Source organism: Rhinoraja longicauda, chromosome 7 (assembly GCF_053455715.1).
Source record: "Rhinoraja longicauda isolate Sanriku21f chromosome 7, sRhiLon1.1, whole genome shotgun sequence".
Lineage (NCBI taxonomy): Eukaryota > Metazoa > Chordata > Chondrichthyes > Rajiformes > Arhynchobatidae > Rhinoraja > Rhinoraja longicauda.
This window is the reverse complement of record NC_135959.1, coordinates 42,788,144-42,813,676: the sequence shown is the minus strand read 5'-3', so window position 1 is coordinate 42,813,676 and position 25,533 is coordinate 42,788,144.

The window sequence follows — 25,533 nt, the reverse complement described above, 5'->3', positions numbered from 1 at the left end:
CCAATACCACCTTGAAAAGGAGGAGGGGAATCTCTGTTTGTATCCTGTTGAGCAATGTAAGCAACATATGTTGTGGTGTTTAATTATTCTGCGAGCAATGTGACTGAAGCAGAATTCTGCCACGGTTCCCATTTATTCCGATTATCAATGAGTGCCGAGGTTAGTGTCTATCTATCATTTGTATTGCTTTAGTTTGACAGGTATACTTCAGGATAAAACTGTTCTATGTTCAAAAATCGATGAATAAATTAACTGACATGCTGAATGGGTGGAAGTGTGTTAATATTCAATCTCTGAAGATCATTGTGTAGTCCATGATGTTAACAAGATTTTCTGTATATTTTCCTCTTCTGGTTGTTTGACAAATGGAATTAGAGATATTTTGATCACAAAATAGTAGTCATATTTAGCAATAAATATTACGACAAATAATAGGTTTAGCAGTTAAATGCTGAGTGGAACATATTTACGTAACTAATATAATACTAGAACATATTTATTTAACTAATATAGTATTAGAAAGATCTTTTGTTATTGGAGTAAGCTCTTTTACTATTGAAATGGTTGGCAGTAAAGGTTATTTGTATTTAAGGACAACTTTCCATCAATTTTTATGCCTCTTCATTTGATTGGTATCATTCTAGTATTCACCACTATTTTATTTGTATTTGGTAAACATTAAGGAAAATTAATGATAGAGAGCTTTTGGTGTGCCATATGTGGTGTCAGAAGTCTTCCTTGAAAATTGTGCAAACAACCCTCACAAATATCTGTCCATAATCAATGGATGTCATGAGGTGTATGCTACAAATTCTCGGAGTGTTTCTCACCAAAGAGAATGTGTGTTGGGAGTGCATGTTTATAAACCTGGCTCTGTTAAATAAGGCTATGTTGGCTAACACTATGTATTAAATTTCCAGCAGAGGGAGCTACCTGGAGAAGTAATGTTTAAGGTCCTACCTAAAATGTGGAATGAACATAAAAGAAATTATGACTGAGTTGCAAACACAGACACATTTATGGAAAACTAATATTTTTTAATAGCCATAATTTGCAAAGATAGGTAGAGAGGACCCAGAGCCCTTGGAGTAGCTGAGAGAGAGGCCAGGCCCTAGAGTAGGAGTGCTGCTGACCCTCTGAAATACAAGTCCAACCATCCACACCCTTGTTGCGGAGGGCTGGCATGTATGATACACAATTTCTGCAGTCTGAAGGACATGTGTTTAAAGTAAAGAATGGTTGCTGGAATAAACGGGTATACTGGCTTTGTTGGCGTTATTCGTGATTTCTTCAAAACATGGGAGCATATAATCTTAACACTTGCTTGTCAGTGTAGTTTAGAAGACGAGATATTAAATGTCCTACCTGCCTTTGCAGTGACAGTAAATGGCTCCACAATACTGCATGGGAAAGAGCAGAAATGTTCTGTGGAAGTTTACAACAAAATTGAAATCTTAGCCAAAGCCACTACATAAAATTGACAGTGCTAATTTTATTTGTTGCTTGTGAAACTGTGCAGCATTTTTCCATGAAATTGTTTTAATTTTACTCAAAATCTAGTCTCACATATGAGAAGAAAATATATAGCTTAGTGGCAGTAAGAACATTATGCCACAGCTATCAAATGGAAGGAGTACTGTAGATTCTGAAAAATGGTCCTGACCCGAAACGTCACCTATCCACATTCTCCACAGAATGCTGCCTGACCTGCTGAGTTACTCTGGCACTTTGTGTCTTTTTTTCGTAAGCCAGCAGCTGAGGTTCATTGTGTCTCCACTGCAGAAAACTGGTTTGTTTTAGATTTCTGTGGTAAGGCCAACCGTTCCTATTAAGTTCAACCTACTGGGTCTATCTTTGTTAGAATTGATTTGAAGTGATTATGCTCCAGTGAATATTGGGATGTTAAAATTGAAGGAGATGAGAAGATGTCATCAATTGTGAGATTGAAATCAACTGGTGCTCCCAATTGTAAGGCTCTGCATCGGGATGGTTGAATCATAAGATTATATTTGGATTCACTGGTAATGATCAGCAACTGGCAAATGGCATGTTTATGAATCTTCAGACCTAGCTACAAATAGCACCCAATTTTGCACAGAGCAGTGAAGAACAAAGAGACTTGTGCCACATATCAAAAGCAATCTGATTACAGCAAACATACCAACAAAGCAAGTAATAATTTCTTGGCAACAATGGAAGAAAACTGCCTTTACAGGCTCTGGTTCAGCAGGGAGGCATGAAAGAACGCTGCCATCTGTCTTGCCTAGTTAATCTCTGTTCTAAGGACATAACAGCCAGTATCAAATGAATTTAACCTTCAGATATTATATATTTACCAACAAAAACACTTGTAATTTTCAATCCTACTGTTTTCTCTTCCCTGAACAGAAACTGCAGTATGTTGGGGCTGTCCATTTTTACCAGATATTTCACATATTTGTTTAGTAAAATACTAATGACATAAGGAGATGCATGTGCATATTTAAAGGTACATGATCACAGGAAGTCATAAAATGATTTACAATAGAAAATATAATATCTTCAAAAAGTACTTTCAATATAATATAGCATCCCAAGGAGCTTCACAGAAAAGTAATTGGAACAACATTTGATACAAATCCATATAAAGCAATATTATGGCAAACGACCACAACCTTGGTTAAAGTTGTAGGGTTTAGCTGCCGGACAAAAATGAGCTAGCAGACAATAATTTTAAAAACTGGTACATAGATAGGAAAGGTTTAGCGAAATACTAGACCGAGTGGATCCTTTGGGTCCAAACCTCTCCTGCATTGGTCCAGCACCCTCTCCTACCCCCCTCCCCCCCCCCACTCACCCACTCCCCCACTCCATCCCCCCTCATCCCCGCCCCCCCTCAGCCACTCACCCACTCCATCCCCCTCAACCCCCAAACCTCTCCTGCATTGGTCTAGCTCCCTTCCCTCCCCCACTCCCCCCCCAATCACCCACTCCATCCCCTCTCAAACCCCCCTTATTCCCCCTTCCTCCCTTCCCCCACCCACTCCAGCCCCCGGAACCCCCCTTACCCCCCTCCTCCCCCCCACTCCATCCTCCGCTCCCCCCTCACCCACTCCATCCCCCCCTCAACCCCCCTTATCCTCCCCTCCCCTCACTCCTCCTACCCCCTCACTCCCCCCACCCCCTCACCCACTCAACAACTCCATCTCCCCTCAACCCCCCCTTATCTCCTCCCCCCCTGCCGTTTGCACCATCGCAAAGTTGAAATATCGTAAGTCGAGGCATCGTAAGTCAGGCAGCATCCGGCAACCCTCCCCCAACTGACGATCCTGCGGGGCCGCCAAGCCTCCCCAACTGACGATCTGTGGACCCGTTGCCGGGCAGGGAGTGTCCCCTGGGGCCATGGGCGGGAGAGGGGGGACAGGGAAGGGGAGAGGGAGCCACTCACCTCGGCCCCATGCGGCCAGTGCTGCAGCCAGAGTGAGCCGTGGACCCGAAGCCTTTTGTGCAGCTCGGCAGTGAACGGTGGTGGCGGCCATCTTGTTGGACCCTCTGCCGCCGCACTGCACCACGGGAGGAAGGTCAGGCATGGAGCACGCCAGGACGGGTGCCGGTCCTCCCGGCGGGGGCACATTTACTAAAGTTAGCGGCAGCTTGTCGGCTCAGCATCCTCCCCCCCCCCCCCCATTGGCCGCCACTCCCGTCACTGAGGCGGGTCCCGCCCCGGTGGCCATCGTGCCCCTCCCCCCACCTTATTGGCCGCCACTCCCATAACTCGGGCGGGTCCCATTGTTACGTTGAACGCTGAAGACGGCCAGGGTAAGTTGAAAAGGTAAATTTTAAACATTAAAATTTCTATATCTTTAAAATTATAAGACCAATTTGAATGAAACTTGGATACTACAGACCCCAGGACAACGGGTGAGTAAAGTGGGCCTAAAATGGTTGCGCTATCGTATGACGTGGGGAAAAAAACAAACGGAACAAACAAGATGAGAGGTTTAGTAATATACTAGACCAAGTGGACCCGTTGGGCCCAAGCCTTTCCTGCATTGGTGCAGCACCCTCTCCTCCCCTGTCCCCCCCACTCCCCCTCCCCTATTCCCCCTCCCTCCCCATCCCCCCTCCCCCTCATTTCATCCCCTTCATCCTCCCCCCCCTCCTTCCCTCCCTCCGTAGGAGATAGATTTAAACTTTTAAATGTGAATCACTTAAAAAATATAACACCAATTTCAATGAAACTTCTTCCATTAGCACCAAAGGGACGACGGTGAGTAAGATGGGCCTAAAATTGTCGCTCTATCGTGTACCATTTTGGCTGTAGTTCAGCAACAAACGAACGGACGGACGGAAGGACAGATAGACAGACAGGTCAAACAGACAGACAGGTCAAACGCGGCCAAATGGGACGAACATAAATAGACACATGATTGGCATATACTAACAGGCCAAAAGGCCCTTTTTCTGTGGTATGATTCTGTTTATTAAATATCATGCAGGAAGAAAGTGAGTCAGAGAGATAGAATGGTTTAGGGAAGAAATGCAGCAGCTTGGATCCATGACAGCCAGAGGAACAGCTGCAATTGGCAGGAAGATTATATTTGTCAATGATTGAGAGAGCATAATTCGAGAAGTGCAGATACCCTTGATGATTGTAGAGCTGGAGTTGAATACACCAGAGAGGTCATGAAGAGATTTGAAAATTATGAGAATTTTAAAACTAAGGCATTGCTTAACTTTAGATTAGTAAGAACACAAGAATTGGAAGCAGTAGGCCTTACCATTCAATAGACAATAGACAATAGGTGCAGGAGCAGGCCATTCGGCCCTTTGAGCCAGCACCGCCATTCAATGTGATCATGGCTGATCATCCACAATCAGTACCCCGTTCCTGCCTTCTCCCCATATCCCTTGACTCCGCTATCATTAAGAGCTCTATCTCACTCTCTCTTGAAAGCATCCAGAGAATTGGCCTCCACTGCCTTCTGAGGCAGAGAATTCCACAGCTTCACAACTCTCTGAGTGAAAAAGTTTTTCCTCATCTCCGTTTTAAATGGCGTACCCCTTATTCTTAAACTGTATCCCCTGGTTCGGGATTCCCGCAACATCGGGAACATGTTTCCTGCCTCTAGCGTGTCCAATCCCTTAATAATTTTTAATGTTCAATAAGATCCCCTCTCATCCTTCTAAATTCCAGAGTATACAAGCCCAGTCGCTCCAATCTTTCAACGTATGACAGTTCCGCCATTCTGGGAATTAACCTCGTGAACCTACGCTGCACTCCCTCAATAGCAAGAATGTCCTTCCTCAAGTTTGGAGACCAAAACTGCACACAATACTCCAGGTGTGGTCTTACTAGGGCGCTGTACAACTGCAGAAGGACCTCTTTGCTCCTATACTCAACTCCTCTTGTTATGAAGGCCAACATTCCATTGGCTTTCTTCACTTCCTGCTGTACCTGCATGCTTCCTTTCAGTGACTGATGAACTAGGACACCCAGATCTCGTTGTACTTCCCCTTTTCCTAACTCGACAACATTCAGATAATAATCTGCCTTCCTGTTCTTACCACCAAAGTGGATAACCTCACTTTTATCCACCTTAAACTGCATCTGCCATACATCTACCCACTCACACAACCTGTCCGTCACCCTGCAACCTCATAGCATCTTCATCACTGTCCAGGTACACTACATCCACTGGCTCTCCCCTGTCCATTTTCCTAGTTACATCCTCAAAAAATTCAATATCATGGTTGATTCTTTACCACCTACTATTTTGCCACCTGATCCTATTATTGTCTTATTCCCTTTGTTCACTGATCCTAGATTTAAAATTGCTCAATAATTGAGCATCAACAGCACTTTAAAAGGGGAGTTTCAAAGATATACAATCCTCTGGGTAAACACATTTCTCACTACAATTCTAAATTGCTGACATTTTATATCCTGAAATGAAGTCAATCCTGTTAATCCCTTATTTTAATCTCACATTTCTCCGTTATATCTACTCCCATTCTTTTAAAATTCCATGGCATATAGGTCAATCATCCTGAATCTCTTATCATAGGATAACGCTCTTATCCCAGAAATTTTATAAGTTTACACTGAATTAATCAAGATAAGTATATTGATATCCACAGAGACTGCACACAACATTCAAAGTGTGGCATTATCAAAGCATTGTGCAAAATAATTTTATCAACAGTTTTTTTTACTAATCTCTTCAAATTTGCATATCTATTTAGGGTTCATAATTTCTTTGTAGTTCATCCTTCCGCTACTTTAGAAATTATTGGCAGCATTTTGCCTGGTCAGGTAACCAGTCTATTCTGTGGGTAGAAAGCTCACCTTCAATTAGTGGTTAAGGTCATACCTGGAAATCCTGAAGGAAGCTTCTATTTGTGAAATTTGGCAGGTTCTCCCATCAAAGACACCAGTGTGCATAAAATATAGATTTTCATTTAAAAATTGTATTTACAGCAGGAATTCTTCCATACTGAAAAATAATGTCTGGCCAACCATATTTAAAGGTGTTTCTGTTCTTTAACCTGACACGAGATTTATGAAATTATTAATGTAGATGTTCAGTTATTGATGCACAGTACTATATTCAACACTTTCATTTCTGTTAAGCATCACGCAGCAAGAGAAAACTGAAAAGCTGACAGAGAAACCTCAAGCTATTTACTCTGCATATAAATATGTGTTTTCATCTAAAATGTAACTGGACCAATGGAACATTATTAAAGAAATTCCCTGTTCAAGGTTTGACATATTCCTTTTAATATATTTATGGCAGATGAAGTAAGACAGTCTGAAATATATTACAGGGTTAAGTGGTCGATATGATAAACCGCAAATGTAAAGTGAAGGCTGCTTGTAAACAACATTCCTAGCTGCTATCTTTATTTCACAGGATGAGGTAGATCTTTAGATTTTCTCACAAATTCCTAATGTCAAGTGCGTTTGATTCTATAAACAGACATTTATATGACAGTATATGTCAATTTATCTGCACCAACTGTGAGACAAAATTTTAAAATAATTTTAAAACTGACTTGGGTAATAAGATTAAAACTAACAGGAATAGGTCCTCCCCAGATTACGATTGCCGACTTATGTACATAGGATTGAGCAGCTGGGGGAATGGCAGGATGGATTTGCTAGCAGCTGCAGGATTTTGGGCATCTTCTACCAGATGCAAACTCAGTAAGGTTTAGGGTTATTATTATAGTCACAAGCATCAAGGTACAGTGAAAAGCCTTGTTTTGCATGCTATCTAAACAGATCTGATATACTGTACAGAGCATAGAACCTGTTCAAACTCAAGCACAATAGATAGAGCTGAGGGAAAGATACAGAGTGCAGAATATAGTTCACAGCATTGTAATGCATAATTTCCTTAGACAAAATCCACTGTCCTCAATGAGGTAGAGGTGAATAGAACAGTATGCTAGCTTATGGAAGAACTGTTCAGAAGCCTGATAACTTGAGGGTGGGGGGGAAACTGTTACTGAGTCTGGTGGTGCATGCTTTGAAGCTTCTGTACCCTCTACCAGATGGGAGAGACTTACCTGGGTGGAACAAGTTTTTGATTATGTTGGCTGCTTTTCTGTGGCAACGTGAAGTGTAAATGGAGTCAATAATGGGAAGTCTGGTTTATATCTGGGCTGCATCTACAACTCTCTGCAATTTCTTGTGGTCTTGAGCAAAACTGTTCCTAAACCAAGCTGTGATACAACCGACTGTATACTTTCTATGTTGCATCTGTAGAAGTTTGGAAGAGTCACTGGTGATATGCCAAATTTTCTCACTAAGTAGAGGCGTTGGTGAGAATTCTTAGTTGTGGATTTGGTTAGTCCACAACAGATCATAAGTAATATTAATGCCAATTTCTCAACCATTTCCACATCAGCACCATTGATACTGATTGTGGCATGTACCATGCTTCCTGCAGTCAATAACTAGTTCTTTTGACTTGCTTACATTGAGGGCGCGCTTAACGTCCTGACACCATGGCACTAAGTTCTCCATCTCCTTCCTGTACTCTGTCCTGTCATTGTTCATGATTCAGCCCACCACAGTGGAGTTGTCTGTAAACTTGTAGATGGAATTAGGGCCAAATTAGATTGTACAGTTGTGAGTGTAAAGGGAGTATAGTAGGGGACTGAGAATATATCCTTGCAGGGCATGGGTACTGAGAGTTATTGACGAGGAAGTGTTGTCACCTATCCTCACTGATTGTGGTCTGTGGTTCAGAAAGTCGATGATCCAGTGGCAGAGGGGGTGCTGCGGGTACACTCCAGGAGTTTGGAGATGAGTGTGGATGGGATTATGGGTTTAAATACGGAACCATAGTTGATAAATAGGAGTCTATCATAGGAGTCTTTGTTGTCTAGATGTTGACGAGATGAGTTTAGGGCCAGGGAGATGGCATCTGCTGTGGACCTGTTGTAACTGAAGCAAACTGCAGTGGATCAAGGCTGGCTGGAAGGCTGGAGTTAATGTGCACCATCACCAGTCTCTCAAAGCATTTCATGATGGTGGATGCAGAGCCACTGGACGGTGATCATTAAAGGCATGCTGCCTTACTGTTCCCTGGCTCTGGGGGATGGGGGTGGGGTGGGCGGCCATATGGGGGTGGGGCCGGGGGCAGGTTGTGGCACCCAGTGGAAGAAATGTGGAGATAATGGATTGATGTTTGAGAAGAGCTACCTTTGTGGATATTTAAGTGTGACAATGATCTTCTTGCAGCAACACTCTAGCTGACACAGTAGTAGTCCAGCAGCCATTGGTGCCTGTGATGGTGTAGACATCTTTGCAATCACTCGCTCAGACAATGATAGAATCAAATATTCTCTGGAATCTCTAGTTTGGTCTGAATTTTGGTATCTATGAGTGTTTATTACAGGAACTAATTGTCTTTGTTCATGACACTAAATATATATTTTTTTGCATTGAAAAATCTTCTCTGAAGACCGCAATTAAAGTTAATTATTTTCCTGTTATTTAGTGGTAATACTGCTTTATAAAATACCTGTTGTATTTAATTACTAATTGTCCACAAAACCACAAATCCTTTCGAAGTAATTTTAAACAAAAGAAAAATTGATTCTGTAAAGGCATTTTACTGTGTGGGCATAATGAGCACTTATGTACGCATTAGGTTGAACAAAAATTATAGCTGCTGGCTGAGAACTTAATGGAGCTCAAAGTTTACTGTGCCACACAGTAATATGATGCAGATATAAAATGGCCATGGCCTAGATGATGAATACTTCATCTGAGTATTGAAATGGGTGAGGGAAAGAAAATTATAAGGCTGGCCAGTCTGTTGTACATCTTCCTCTGGACAACTGAAGAACTGGATCGTCAGAAAGCACTGTGGGAATTAACAGATAGCCTTTGAGTGAAAGATAAAGAAAAAAATTGAGAGTAAAAACTTATTTTTTTAGAAAGTAAAATTCATATTGTAGATAAAATGATGTCAGCTGCATGAACTTGAAATATCATTTGCGGAGCAGATTGATACATAAATTCAGCTTCTGCAAGAATTGATTGAAAATTAACAGAATTGCATCTGTAACTGATGAACATACATACATGCACGATCTTACCATTGTACATAATGCCATTGATCTGGTACATCATAGTCTATTGTTACCAAGGGCAATGGCTCCATACAGTGTCCGTTTTCTCCAAGATCTTCGGTTTCCTCCCACACTCCAAAGACGTACAGGTATGTAGGTTAATTGGCTGGGTAAATGTAAAAATTGTAAAAATTGTCCCTAGTGGGTGTAGGATAGTGTTAATGTACGGGGATCACTGGGCGGCACGGACTTGGAGGGCCGAAAAGGCCTGTTTCCGGCTGTATATATATGATATGATATGATAAACCTGTTATTGTAAGTGCTGGAGTAACTCAGAAGGTCAAGCAGCATCTGTGGAGGGAATAGATAGCCGATGGTTTGCGTTGGAACCCTTCTTCGGGCTCAGAAATAATATTTGACAGCCACATAGTGGGTATAATGATTAGAAAAGGCGAATGAGAACCAGCAAACCTGAATTATCCATTTAGAGATGTTCAGATAAGGAAAGGTATTTAAGTTATCACTCATATTTGGCAGCATCGTAAAAGGCAGTGAACTACTCCAACACTGATTGAATCAAAGCAGAAGTGCCGTTTATTACTAAGGAACTCCAGAGACATTCCTCCTGTCTCGTTTCAGCCTGATGACATCAATGGGAGGATTGCATTAGACAGGAATGACTGTCCATGTTTTAAAGCTGAAAGTGGCTGTACTACTCAGTTGCTAACTGCACAGTGATCCCTTTCTAACTTTTTCAATTGTGTTTACATTATGTATGTTTTTGACTAATCTGGTTCTGATGACAAAATATTGTTTGAATCATGATGCTATAACTTGGGTGGGAAATAGCTGCGGAAAAGATGATTTGCGAATAAGACTGCACCTCTAAATTTCCACTCCAAAGCATTTTAACATGCTTTTGACAAAGATTACTAAAGTTTTAGAGATGGAATTTATGTTTTACATAGCACCTTTGATGGCATTTAGTTGACAGGTATTTTACTGTCAATTTAGTATTTTTGTAGTGAAGACTGTCATAATATGTAAATTATTGCAGTCACTATGTCCACTACAAACTTCTATTAATAGTATTAATTATTTGTATTTATAGGTATTGCTATTACCTAAAACAAAGGAGAGAATATCTTGCTGTTATTGAAATTTGCCTTATCACCTTTACATCCAATGTAAGCAGGAATGCTGAACTGCAGTTTAATACCTCACCCAAAAGGCAGGACCTTTGACTTTGCAGCGATTTCTTATCTCAGTCTTAAAATGTTTATCAAGAATCAGAGTTGTACAGCACAGAAATATGCCCTTCGGCCCACCATTACACATTGATCGTTTTGCCATATCCTTCTACATCTTGCCTATTACAATGTATAGGAGCCATTTACGCTTAATATAGTGTAAGAAAATAACTGCAGATGCTGGTACAAATTGAAGGTATTTATTCACAAAAAGCTGGAGTAACCCAGCAGATCAGGCAGCATCTCAGGAGAGAAGGAATGGGCGACGTTTCAGGTCGAGACCCTTCTTCAGACTGATGTCAGGGGGGCGGGACAAAGGAAGGATATAGGTGGAGACAGGAAGACAGTGGAAGATCTGGGAAGGGGGAGGGGAAGAGAGGGACAGAGGAACTATCTAAAGTTGGAGAAGTCAATGTTCATACCACTGGGCTGCAAGCTGCCCAGGCGAAATATGAGGTGCTGTTCCTCCAATTTCCGGTGGGACTCACTCTGGCACTGGAGGAGGCCCATGACAGAAAGGTCAGACTGGGAATGGGAGGGGGAGTTAAAGTGCTCAGCCACCGGGAGATCAGATTGGTTAACGCGGACCGAGCGCAGGTGTTGAGCGAAGCGATCGCCGAGCCCGTGTTTGGTTTCGCCGATGTAAATAAGTTGACATCTGGAGCAGCGGATGCAATAGACGAGGTTGGAGGAGGTGCAGGTGAACCTCTGTCTCACCTGGAAAGACTGTTTGGGTCCTTGGATGGAGTTGAGGGGGGGAGGTAAAGGGACAGGTGTTGCATCTCGTGTGGTTGCAGGGGAAAGTGCTCGGGGATGGGGTGGTTTGGGTAGGAAGGGACGAGTGGACCAGGGAGTTATGGAGGGAACGGTCTCTGCGGAACGCAGAAAGTAACATCTGGAGCATATAGTTACTGTCATTGTATTGTGGCTATGTTTAATATTTCTAGTTTCTGTCTTTTTTGCATGCTTGTGGGTGTGATTTATATACGTAATGGGGAGTATCTACATTGGAGGAGGCTAGCATAGCAACAGAAATTGTGGGTCAGTTTAGTCTCGGAGGATGGAAAGAATACAGTTTTTTACCACACTCGCGCCAGCCACGCTCGCACCAGTCACACTCAGGACTGCCACACTCATGCCAGTCACACTCGTGCCAGCCATACTCACAAGGACCACACGGTAACGACTACACGATTTTTACTGTATTGTTTGAAGAAGAAACAGTTGATGAGAACGAAAAGTTATGAATTACTCTTTGATTTGTGCTACTTTAATAAAGACCAATTAATCAAGAAACAGCGTTTGGAAGATTCATTTTTGTTATCTCAGAGTGCGGTGTGTGCGTAAGCTATACCTCCATTCCATCCCCGAGCAGTAATGGCTATCGAAGTTGGACTTTGAGAAGGTATAGAAACTGCCATTACACAATGCATGTCCAATGTTGCTTGATGGGTGAGCAGGGCTTGGTATAGCTGAAGATGCAAGCCTAAGGATTTTAGATCAGCTCAAGTTTGTGGATCATGGAGGATTGATTGGGATAGATTTGGATAAGTTGAGTTAAAAGATTATTAAAACTTTGAATGAGGGGATTCTCGGCAGATGGGCTGAGACAAGGGTAGGCATGGCCAGCATCACAAACTCTTTAAATTCTGATGATAGACAATACTGCTGATGGTAGGGGTTCTTCTTTCCATGATACCTACCTTCAACCAGTTTTTTTCTGTTGTGAATAGAGCTTGTATACGTTGCTCCATGAAAATCGCACTTACTTTGGAAATGCACAGGTCTGTGTTACATTGCCTCCTCACACATTGAAATCATGGTAATTAATTATTAGACCCAAAATTGCAGGCTGAAACCATTTACGTAGAACATAGAGCAGTACAGCATACGATCAAGCCTACAATGTCTGTGCTGAAATTGGTGTTGAATTAAACTAATTTCCCCTGTCTGTACATGATCTGTATGCCTACATTCCCTGCACATCCATGTGCCTATCTAATGCCACTGTCATGTCAGCTTCCACCCCTCTTCTCGCACCCCGGCAGTGCAATCCAGGCATCCACCGTTCTCTGGCTAAAAACTTGCCCCATACATCTGTTTAGTTTTCCCCCTTTTCCCCCTTCTGACTGAAGTGAGATTGTTACACCGAAGGTACAGGAAGAGAAAAGGTGGGTGACAGTGAGGAGGGGAAGGAAGCTTGGAGTACAAGAGACCCCAGGGGTTGTACCTCTTGAAAACAGGTTCACCCTCTTGGAAGCTGTCGGGACAAAAGACACTGCAAGTCTGAGAGGCAAACAAGTCTGCGAGGCAAAACGTGGCGCTGAACCAAAGCTGAGGAGACTGACGTCAGGCAGAGCCGTAGTATGGGACAATCGTGAGAGGTACGGACAGGGGTTTCTGCAGCAACAAACGGGATTCAAGGATGGTGTGTTGCCTCTCTGGTGCCAGGATCCAGGACATTACGGACCAAATGCAGTGCATCCTCAAGGGTGAAGGTGAGCAGCCGGAAGTGGTAGTGCATGTCGGCACAAACGACATCGGGAAGGAGAAAGAGATTCTGCAGCGTGACTTTAGAGAGCTCGGAAGAAGGTTGAAAAGCAGGACCTCCAGGGTGGTTATCTCTGGTTTGCTTCCAGTTCCTCGTGCTGGTGAGGGCAGGAACAGGGAGATACGGGACCTAAATGTGTGGCTGAGGAGCTGGTGCAGGGGGCAGGGATTTAGATTCTTAGACCACTGGGATCTGTTTTGGGGTAGGGGTGGATTGTACAAAAGGGACGGGTTGCACCTCAACAGGCGGGGGACCAGCATTCTGGCAGGCAGATTTGCCACTGCTACACGGGTGGTTTTAAACTAAATAGTGGGGGGGGGTTCAAATGGGATAGACAAGGATGGAGTTAAAGGGAAAGAGAGTATAGGAATAATTAAGAAACACCCCAGAATTAACGGGACAGAAAGTTCATGAAGCAATAGGAGAGAATGGCCAAGTGTAACAGGAATCGATGTTGAAGCTGAAATGAGCAAGGGATTAAAAGTACTACATATGAATGCGCGAAGTATAGGAAGTAAAGTAGATGAGCTTGAGGCTCAGTTAGAGATTGCTAGGTATGACATTGTGGGGATTACAGAGACATGGCTGCAGAAGGGTCAGGACTGGGAACTGAATATTCAGAGTTATACGTCTTATAGAAAGGACAGGCAGGTGGGCAGAGGAGGTGGGGTAGCTCTGTTGGTGAGGGATGGAATTCAGTCCGTTGCGAGGGGTGACATTTAGACTGACGATGTAGAGTCACTGTGGATAGAGTTGAGGAATTTTAATGGTACGAAGGCACTAATGGGAGTTATCTACAGACCCCCAACAGTAGCCTGGATATTGTGTGTAAGTTGCAGCAGGAGTTAAAATTGGCATGTAACAAAGGTAATGCCACTGTAGTTATGGGGGATTTCAATATGCAGGTAGACTGGGAAAATCAGGTTGGTTCTGGACCCCAAGAAAGGGAGTTTGTAGAGTGCCTCCAAGATGGATTTTTAGAGCAGCTTGTACTGGAGCCTACCAGTGAGAAGGCATTTCTGGATTTAGTGTTGTCCAATGAACCAGATTTAATAAGGAAACTCAAGGTGAAGGAACCACTTGGAGGTAGTGACCATAATATGATTAGTTTTAATCTGCAATTTGAGAGGGAGAAGGTTAAACCAGGAATTTCAGTGTTGCAGTTGAACAAAGGGGACTATGAAGGCATGAGAGAGGAGTTCGCCAAGGTTGAATGGAAAGGGATCCTAGCAGGAATGATGGTGGAACAGCAAAGGCAGGAATTTCAGGGCATAATCCAGAAGATGCAAGGTCATTTCATTCCAAAGAGGAAGAAAGATTCTGAGGGGAGTAAGAGGCAACCGTGACAAGGGAAGTTAGAGATGAAATAAAACTAAAAGAAAAGATGCATAAGATAGCAAAGAGTAGTGGGAAGCCAGAGGATTGGGCACTTTCAAAGGACAACAGAAGATAGCAAAAAGGGCAATACGGGCTGAAAAGATGAGGTACGAAACGAAGCTGGCCAAGAATATAAAGAAGGACAGTATAAACTTCGTTAGGTACGTTAAGAGAAAAAGATTAAAGACAAATGTGGGTCCCTTGAAGGCATAAATGGGTGAAATTATTATGGGTAACAAGGAAATGGCAAAAGAGTTGAACAGGTACTTCGGATCTGTCTTCACTAAGGAAGACACAAACAATCTCCCAGATGTACTAGTGGACAGAGGATCAAGTGAGACTGAAAGAAATTTGCATTAGGCAAGAAATAGTATTGGGTAGACTGATGGGACTGAAGGCTGATAAATCCCCAGGGCCTGATGGTCTGCATCCCAGGATACTCAAGGAGGTGGCTCAAGAAATCGTGGACGCATTGGTGATCATTTTCCAATGTTCAATAGATTCAGGATCAGTTCCTGTGGATTGGAGGGTAGCTAATGTTATCCCACTTTTCAAGAAAGGATCGAGAGAGAAAACAGAGAATTATAGACCAGTTAGCCTGACATCAGTGGTGGGGAAGATGCTGGAGTCAATTATTAAAGAGGTAATGACGGCGCATTTGGATAGCGGTAACAGGATTGGTTCAAGTCAGCATGGATTTATGAAGGGGAAATCCTGCTTGACTAATCTTCTGGAATTCTTTGAGGATGTGACAGGTAAAATGGATGGAGAGCCAGTGGATGTAGTGTATCTAGACTTTCAGAAAGTCTTTGATAAGGTACCACACAGGAGATTGGTGAGCAAAATTAGAGCACATAGTATTGGGGGTAGGGTATTGACATGGATAGAGAATTGGTTGGCTGACAGGAAGCCAAGAGTAGGAACAAACGAGTCCTTTTCAGAATGGCAGGCAGGGGAGAGTGGAGTGCTGCAAGGCTCTGTGCTGGGGCCGCAACTATTTACAATATATATTAATGATTTGGATAATGGAATTAGAAGTAACACTAGCAAGTTTGCGGATAACACAAAGATGGGTGACAGTGTGAACTGCGAAGAGAATGTTAGGAGGTTGCAGGGTGACTTGGACAGGTTGAGTGAGTGGGCAGATGCATGGCAGATGCAGTATAATGTAGATAAATGCGAGGTTATCCACTTTGGCGGTAAAAATAAGGAGGCAGATTATTATCTCAATGGTGTCAGGTTAGGTAAAGGGGAAGTGCAACGAGACTTTGGTGCCCTTGTACACCAGTCACTGAAAGTAAGTGTGCAGGTACAGCAGGCACCGAAGAAAACTAATGGCATGTTGGCCTTCATAACGAGAGGATTTGAGTACAGGAGCAAAGAAGTCCTTCTGCAGTTGTATAGGGCTCTGGTGAGACCACATCTGGAGTATTGTGTGCAGTTTTGGTCTCCTAATTTGAGGAAGGACGTCCTTGCTATTGAGGCAGTGCAGCATAGGTTCACGAGATTAATCCCTGGGATGGAGGAACTGTCATATGAGGAAAGATTGGAAAGACTAGGCTTGTATTCATTGGAGTTTGGAAGGATGAGAGGGGATCTTATAGAGACGTATAAAATTATTAAAGGACTAGACAAGCTAGATGCAGGAAAAATGTTCCCAATGTTGGGGGAGTCCAGAACCAGGGGACACAGTCTAAGAATAAAGGGGAGGCCATTTAAAACTGAGGTGAGAAGAAGCTTTTTCACCCAGATAGTTGTGAATTTGTGGAATTCTCTGCCACAGAAGGCAGTGGAGGCCAAATCACTGGATGGATTTAAGAGATAGTTAGATAGAGCTCTAGGGGCTAGTGGAATCAAGGGATATGGGGAGAAGGCAGGCACAGGTTACTGATTGTAGATGATCACCCATGATCACAATGAATGATTAGTCTGAAGAAGGATCTCGACCCAAAACATCACCCATTCCTTCACTTCTGAGATGCTGCCTGACCTGCTGAGTTACTCCAGCATTTTGTGAATAAATACCTTTGATTTGTACCAGCATCTGCAGTCTTATACAATGAATGGTGGTGCTGGCTCGAAGGGCCTCCTCCAGCACCTATTTTCTATGTTTCTATGTTTCAAATATTACAAATCAAGTGTGTTTAATTGCCTCATGTACCAAAAACAGAACAATGAAATTCTTACTTGCAGTAGCATTACAGTTATGCACAGTGTACACAGATAATAAGATACTAAAAAACAATAAATTCATAACCACATTATTAGTGGTGAATAAAAATAGTCCATCGTCCAAATGTGGCCTAACAAAAATGCTACAAAGCTGCAACATGATTTCCTGACTCTTATACTCAATGCCCAGACTGATAGAAGGCCAGCATACCATATACCTTATGTATCACTCTCCCTGTATTGCCACTTTTCGGAAGCTACTAGACCAAGTGGACCCATTGGGCCCATTCCTCGTAGGGGTTCCATTTTGACTTGCGAAAATCGCGTTTCATCTTTAAAATAAATTGCTTTTTTTAAAAAATAAAATAAATCTCAATGAAATAAATATGCCATGTAAAATAAAGAGGCCGAGATGGATCCGAGGTCTTTTCCAAAAATGGGCGGCTGGGCGGGGAGTGTCTCCCGGGGCCGTGGGTGGGCGAGGGCGGACCAGGAAGGGGAGAGGGTGCCACTGACCTCTGCCCCATGGCGCCAGCGCTGCAGCCAGAGCGAACCGCGGACCCAAAGCCTCTCCTGTATTGGTATAGCACCCTCATCTCCCCCCCCCCCCCCCACTCACCCATTCTTTAAGATAAATTGCTTTTTTTTTAATGAAATGAATCTCAAGGAAATAAAGATTCAATGTAAAATAAAGAGGTCGAGCGGGAGGTTGTAGCCAATCAATGGATTCCACTTGGGGGTGAACGGCAGGTGCAAATCAGGACTTGCCGGCGAGCAATCAGAGTGGGGGGCGTCAGCGCTCCCCCATGTGGGAGCTGGACCAATCGGGCATTGAGCAAGAGGTCAGAGCCAATCAATGGACCCCATCTGGGAGTGAGCGGCAGGAGCAAATCAGGACGCGCCGGCGACCAATCAGAGCAGGGAGCATCGGCGCTCCCCCCACATGGGCACTCGGGCCAATCGGGCATCGAGCATGTGTTTGGAGCTGAACACAAAATAGCAACCCTCCCATGACTGCGCATGTGCCGGAGCTGAAGACAACATGTCAACCCTCCCCCAACTGCGGACGCGCCGGAGCTGAACACAAAATGGCAACCCTCCCCCAACCACCCCTCAGTCATAGGGGCTTTCCGGCACTCCCCCCACTCACCCACTCCATTTCCCCTCTCCCTCCACTCACCCACTCCATCCCCACTCCCTCCCCCCCACTCACTCCCCCCTCCCTCCCCCCACTCACCCACTCGTTCCCCCATCACCACTCCATCCCCCTCACCCACTCCATCCTCCCCTCCTTCCCCCCACTCAACCAGTCCACCCCTCCCTCCCCCCACTCACCCCTTCCTTCCCCCCACTCCCACTCCACCCCCCCCTCCCCATCCCCTCCCCATCCCTCCATCCTCCCCCCTCCCCCACCCACGTCACACTCCATCCTCCCCCCTCCCCCACCCACGTCATCCACCATCACCCCTCCCTCCCCCCAAACACCCATTCCTTCCTCCCTCTCTCCTGTCCCCACCCCGACTCCTCTCCCCCCACCCCCCCACCCCACTCCAATCAATGGACCCCATGTGGGGGTGAGCTGCAGGTGCAAATCAGGACTTGCCAACGACCAATCAGAACGGGGAGCGTCGGTGCTCCCCCCACGTGGGATCTGGACCAATCGGGTGTCGAGCAGTATACTGACAGAAAGAGAGCGATATACTGATGGGAATAGAGATGTTGAAACACAGGAACTGAAAGTTAAGTACTGACTGAGAGAAGAAGATAAATAATGCCTGGGATTTAAACAGTAACTATAAAGAAGATCTAATTAAGATAACAAGAGTGAATTTTGTGCATCACCTTTGATGAGTTTGTTGTTTCATAATATTTTACACATGGGCAAACAGTAAAATGACATTGTAACTTTGTAAGATAGCATAAGAAACTGCATTATGTCAGTTGTGCTTCATGGAATTGTCTTCACACAGTTGAGTTAGAAAGTATTAGATTTAAATCCCAATTCAGAGATTTGAGCATAAAAATTTGGACTGATTCTCCAGTGTGGTGCTAAATGAATGCTGCAAGACCAGAAGGTCCACTGTTGAATAAACTGTTCAACAGCAACCTTGTTAGTTGTCTCGTGGGATTCTAAAAGATCCTCTGATACTGTCAAAGGGAGTGAACCCCATGTTTTAGCCAATATTTATTCCTTAGTATTCCGCATAACTTGTGATCAGATTGTCTGACTGCTAGCACAATGCTGTTTCTGGGACGTTACTCTGCATAATTGTAGGGCGGCACGGTAGCGCAGCGGTAGAGTTGCTGCTTTACAGCGAATGCAGCGCCGGAGACTCAGGTTCGATCCTGACTACGGGTGCTGTACTGTAAGGAGTTTGTACGTTCTCCCCGTGACCTGCGTGGGTTTTCTCCGAGATCTTCGGTTTCCACCCACACTCCAAAGATGTACAGGTATGTAGGTAAATTGGCTGGGTAAATGTAAAAATTGTCCCTAGTGTGTAGGATAGTGTAATAGTGTTAGTGTGCGGGGATCGCTGGGCGGCGCGGACTTGGTGGGCCGAAAAGGCCTGTTTCCGCGCTGTATATACATGATATGATATATGATAATTCTGCTGCAAAGTTTCAGTGTTATAACAGTAACAGGCCAAAGTAATGTATAGGCCGTAAAATGTGTTGGGGCATCCTGAAAGGGAAGAAAAGATGCATTAAAAATGTAAGTGTCACTTGTCTTTTTCAAATGTAACTATTTTAATCTCTTCAATACAAGACAGAAAAACAGACTAATCATTTAACATCCTAAATTACTATGTGTCCAAATTATCATTAATCAGAGATTAAATGCTTCAATTCAATGTACATCCCCTCTAGTTTGTCAATATTCTTTGGCCCTCCTACTCTTTAACCACTATCCCATTCATAGATTCATTTAACCATCTTAAATGCCTTACTGAGCATTCTCTAAAGAGGCCATAAGGACAATGATTCGTTATAGTAGCAGTCCATACTGCTGCATCTTCCACTTTTGCTGATTTTTACACCGAGCATTCCCATAGATTCCTAAACTTACCCTCCTCCCTACTGCTCTGCTCAATCCATTATTATTTTGGACTCCAGCAGAGGATCAAGAAACATTAGATTCTTGTCATCCAAATTCTAATTGCGACTGATTATGTTATCAATCCGGTTTTGACTGATACCTGGCTTATGGTTCCCTCTGTTGAAGCCTCCTGGCCTCTTTGCACTTTCTATAACCTAACATGACCAACCTCTCTTGCTCCATCCCAACACCCTGTGGCCTGTAACTCACTTCCTCTTTGAAAACCCCCCTGCCTTACTGGCTCCCTAAAGGTCTATTCGGAATGTTGCATCTCTTTTCCCCCTCCTTTTCCTCATTAAAGATTTGGACATTAATACTTTTGCTTTCTCTTCTTAATTTCTTGATCTTTTATTCTTCCTAAATGCAACCCTTTCATATGACGTGTCCATTGTAAATAATTACCTAACCTTAAGCATTAATCTGCTCCCTTTCAAACATTACATTGTTTTAATAAACAAAACCTACCCCTCCATCCACGACCAGAGTGAGGCCATGTGCAAATTGGAGGAACAGCACCTCATACTGCTTGGGAAGCTTGCAACCCAATGGTATGAGCATTGACTTCTCTAGTTTTAGACAACTAACTCACAGCAACTCTTTCCTTTGACTTCACATTTTGTGTCTCTTCTCTCCTTATCTCCCATCTCACAGCCTTTTGTCTTCTTTCCATTCTGGCCTTTGTCCATCCATCTGCCAATCACACCCCCCCCCCCCCCCTCACCTATATCTACCCATTACATGCCAGGCATTGTCCCATCCTCAACTCTCTTCCAGCTTTCTCCCTCCTACTACAGTTGGTCTGAAGGAGGGTCCCGACCTGAAATCTTGCTTATCCATGTCCTTTGGAGATGCTGCCCAATCTGCTAAATTACTCCAGCATTTTGTGCCTTATTTTGTAAGCCAGCATCCGCAGTTCCTTATTTCTACAACCCAGGTTTAACATTCTCTACCTGGCAACAATGGAATGGATAAATGCTGAGAAATATTTTTCACCCCTACCAGTCCTTATGTTAAAGCTAATTCGGTAGGAATTACATCAGTGGGATTAAAAAGTAGCCAAATGTGCTTTTGGCTACGGTAGCTGAGTTTTGCAGTAAATCAAATTCACTTGTCCAAAACAAACCAAAAGTTAAAGTTGGGCCACAACCTTATAAGAAGCAGCTCCTGCCCACAACCTTACAAGAAGCAGCTCCTGCCTCAGCTGTGTAGTCAAGCAACAAAGCTTCAAATAAAGACATGATGCACCACTACGTAGGAAGGGTTTACATTTTTAGTTCATCATGCAAATAGGTTGTTCTCATTGGTGCTGTGAGATCCAAAGCTCATGGACTTTCCCAGAGCTAAAAGAAAATAGAGTTTCTGCAATGATCACCCAGCTTGCTTATAAGAGCATTCATAGAAAGTTAGGAGATGTACAAGTATTTTCTCAATTGATGGATGGCTTGAAGATATCAGGGTGACTGGAGGAAGAGCAGAAAAGATTTATTTTCCCGTAAACCTGAGAACATTCAATAACTGGAAAGTTCAGTACTTTTCATATTTGTTCATGTGTCTGAAGAAGGGTCTCGACCTGAAACATTACCCATTCCTTCTCTCCAGAGATGCTGCCCGTCCCGCTGAGTTACTCCAGCTTTTTGTGTCTATCTTCTCTACAAAAATTAGCAACATCTGTTCAATGTTAAAGGTACTCAATAGAACATAGTACCTAAGTTTTAGGTGCATTTTTGAGACCACTTTCTTTATGTATTTATTCAGATTTTCGCAGGATCACTATTCATTTTCCATGAGAAGGTGATGGTGAGCTTTCAAACACCACTCCAGTCCACTATAGGTTTTGATGCAACTAATAGGGCATTTTTTTAGGGCACAATATCGATCTGGGAATGGGGATAAAGGTCAAACTGGGTTAACTGCAGCAGGTTTCCTTCTCTTAAGGATACCCATATTGTGTTTTTATGATAGAGCTGCAGTTTTATGGACACTTTTACAGAAAACTGATTTTATTTCAAAGCTTAATTCAACCTTAGTCTGGCATGGCAGGAATTGAGCTGTTGTTTTCTATTATTAGCCCATTAGTCTGGATTACTGACATTATCCCGTACAACATAGCATTTTGATGAAAGATAATCAAGTAGAATTATAAAATGATAGATGATTGAGATTGATGTCGATTATCGGAATATAACTGAGGACATATTTGCTGACACCATGCATAAAAGATTCAACAAAGTGGGTCATATGCAGAACTCTACCCTTGTTTTAATGTTTTGATATCAGATCATTTCTCGTGACATCAGGCTGCTGAGTTGCCTTTGGCACATAATCGTTAGTTAAATTATGGATTACTACGCAAGAAATGAAGGTAATTCTCCATTTTTACTTTCGTACAAATTAAATAACCAAGAATAATGGAATATTCAATTTTTTTTCTTGTTGGGAGTATCTCCTTATATCAATTGTAAAATTATTTAGGTATTTAGCAGCAGACTGGTTCTGAGCAGTTAATTTACTTATTTTTTGGCACCATTCATCTTGGATATGAAACACAGCCATTCCCATGCCATCACTCACACAGATAGCATTAGAATTGACCATGGCAGACTACACATAATTGAAACTATATATTTTGTGTACTTCAGAGTGATGACAAGACTGCAATGTAATCTGAGCGTTCGGATGTCATTTCTAAACCCTTTAGCTTTCTTTTGGTTTATGATCTCATATGAGGCCCTCACTTGGGTTGTAATTGTGCCCTCTTCCCCAGATATCTATTTTAACTTTATTGCACACACGAGTTACAAGTCATTCTTGGAAGCTTGGAATGAACTTGGCATTCTTTGTTGATATCAGTAGGCAGTCAGGGAAAATTATGATCTGACAGATGGTCCGTTCACATAAAGGAGAAATGTAACTCGCTGATTCTATTGGCTGTTATTAAAAGCAGATTAAACCAAGGCTTAGAATAACTAACCTCTAGAAAGGTGTGTGCCAAGAAAGTAGCCCAAGAGAATTTAAAAAAGTATAAAATGGGTGAAACAAAACCTGCAATGTGCATTGTGTGCTCCAATAACTTCTATATTGTGCTTTTCTATGATTGACGATTCCTGTATAATGTTGGGAATAAAAATTGTTGCTTGTACTACTCCATCACTCTTCATGTCTAAGTTTTCATATTTGTGTGTCTTATTTCAGAAACGTGCAAATCTTTGTGCTATACCTTGAAAAGTCTATGAACTCGGTTATTTTCTGCTGTTCACTTTCCATTTGCAGATGTTGTCATTAAAGTAATTACATTAATATTAACTCAAGGCATTTCCATTCACAGAAATTAAATTGTGCCCCACCAAGTAGACAGATTAAGTTGAAAAGCAATAGAAAATTAAAACACTGCAGAATCTGGAAGCCTGAAACGCACAAACTTTTAAAAAGTATGAAAAGCTTGGAAATTCGTGGGCTGCATAAAATGATAATCTGTTATTTATTACATGTTGTGAGCATATTTTTTTTTAGAAAATAAGATAAATATCCTTTTTACTTTAATTGTGGCTGAAAATTTCTAATATTTTGTGTTTTGTCAGATTTTCCATTTGCCCATTGTCATCTTTTGTACATGATTTCTCCTATCTTCTATATAATAAACTGTTTTCTGAGCTCTAGTTTTAATGCCATCTCCATTTGTTCATGATTCCTTTTAACACATTCTCCTTATGTAAATTTTAAACAATTTTATCAGACCGCCGATCATACTTTCTGCAGATGAATACAAGTTTATGCAAACTGAATTCATAACTGAATTCATAATTTAAGCCTTTAAATCCAGGTCTTATTCCAATGATTCCGAACGACAGTTTCTTTACATCCATCTCCGCATAGCTACAGTGTACTTCAGATAGGGTCTGACTAAGCTCTGTATAACTGATCTAAATTCCATCCATTGTATAAAAATTTACATTCCATTAGCATTTATGTATCTGAAAACTGGCTGTGATTAAATTACATATTTTGAGGACAGCAATTCAGTGCAAATGTCAATTTTTATTTGATCTCACAAGCACAGAGTAATCCAAATTATTTTCCTTTAGATTAGTTGTTAAATCGAACATCCACAAAATAATGGATTTTGAGTTGTGCATTTTCTTGTTCTTTTGTGCAAAATGTAAGCATGAATCTTAAATCTGGTGTCACATCTTCTCAGACTGCATGCCCAAGTATCCTCGTGGTGCTAAAGCCTCATGTGTAGTTTGGATTACAAAAATTGAAAGGAAAAATAGTTTATTAAATTGCATCTGTTGGATTATTTTCCTAAGGGAAAAGGGTGGCCACTAACCATATACTAATTGGATTTCCCACCCGTTGGTCTCATGTTTAGCTACAAAGTCAGCATTGCAGTCCCCCTACAAGTGCACCACGGATTGAAGTGGCAAGACGATGATACGAGATACCTCAGGATTAATCATTGTGTAACTTCTGATATTGAAACTCAATTTGTTAATTGAAAGCAAATTTCAAAGCTTTAGGTCTACTAGTTTAATGTTTAGTGAAATTGCACCTGCATAACTGCAGATTGCCTAAAATTGTATTTTTCTGGTGTTTTATTTATGCAATCTATAAATATGTTTTCATACCTCCTCTAATTCATTAAAATCCCAGAATATACAACTTGAATTAGTTCTGCTCTGCTCTTCCCTGCAATTAGCTTTGTTCTCAATTTGTTTACTGTCTAGCATCTATCATATGCTCCTTATCCTTCTCTGTCCTCTTTTATGTAGGTTATTTGGGAGCTCCAGCTTTAATTTTCATACCCTTATTCCTCATGGGAAAATACTGAAATTGTTGCTGAAATATCACCATCTTAATACATTTCCAATAGACAATAGGTGCAGGAATAGGCCGTTCATCCCTTCGAGCCAGCACTGCCATTCACTGTGATCATGGCTGATCATCTACAATCAGTACCCCGTTCCCGCCTTCTCCCGATATCCCTTGATTCATATCCATATCTTTACAAGCTCTATCTAACTCTCTCTTGAAAGGATCCAGGGAGCTTCAGACAGCGACATGTATAGGAAAGGTGTATAGAGATAAGGGCCTAATACGGGCAAATTGAATTAGCGTAGATAGTCTTCGCTGTCAGCGTAGATGAGATGAGCTAAAAGGATCTGTTTTAATGCCGTTTGTCTCTATGCTTCTTTTATTTAAATCCCTTCCATTCTTCAATTACAGATTTGTTGACCCGCTTCAATTCCAATCTACCCACACCAAATCTGTCATCCCAGTAATGTTGGCCCTTCACCAAATTACAATGTTTCCCTTTCAGAGAAAGGAGTGACGTGCAATACAGTAAATGGAAACCATGTCCACAAAATCAACAAACTGAGGGTGAATTGAAAAAAGAATAATATATTTCTGTTTCATGTTGTAATTGTCTTTTGCTTGTAAGACAATTGTTCAGCAATTTTGCTCTGTCTTTTCTAAAAATTGTTCATCTGGTATTAGAACTTTGAACATAAAATAGT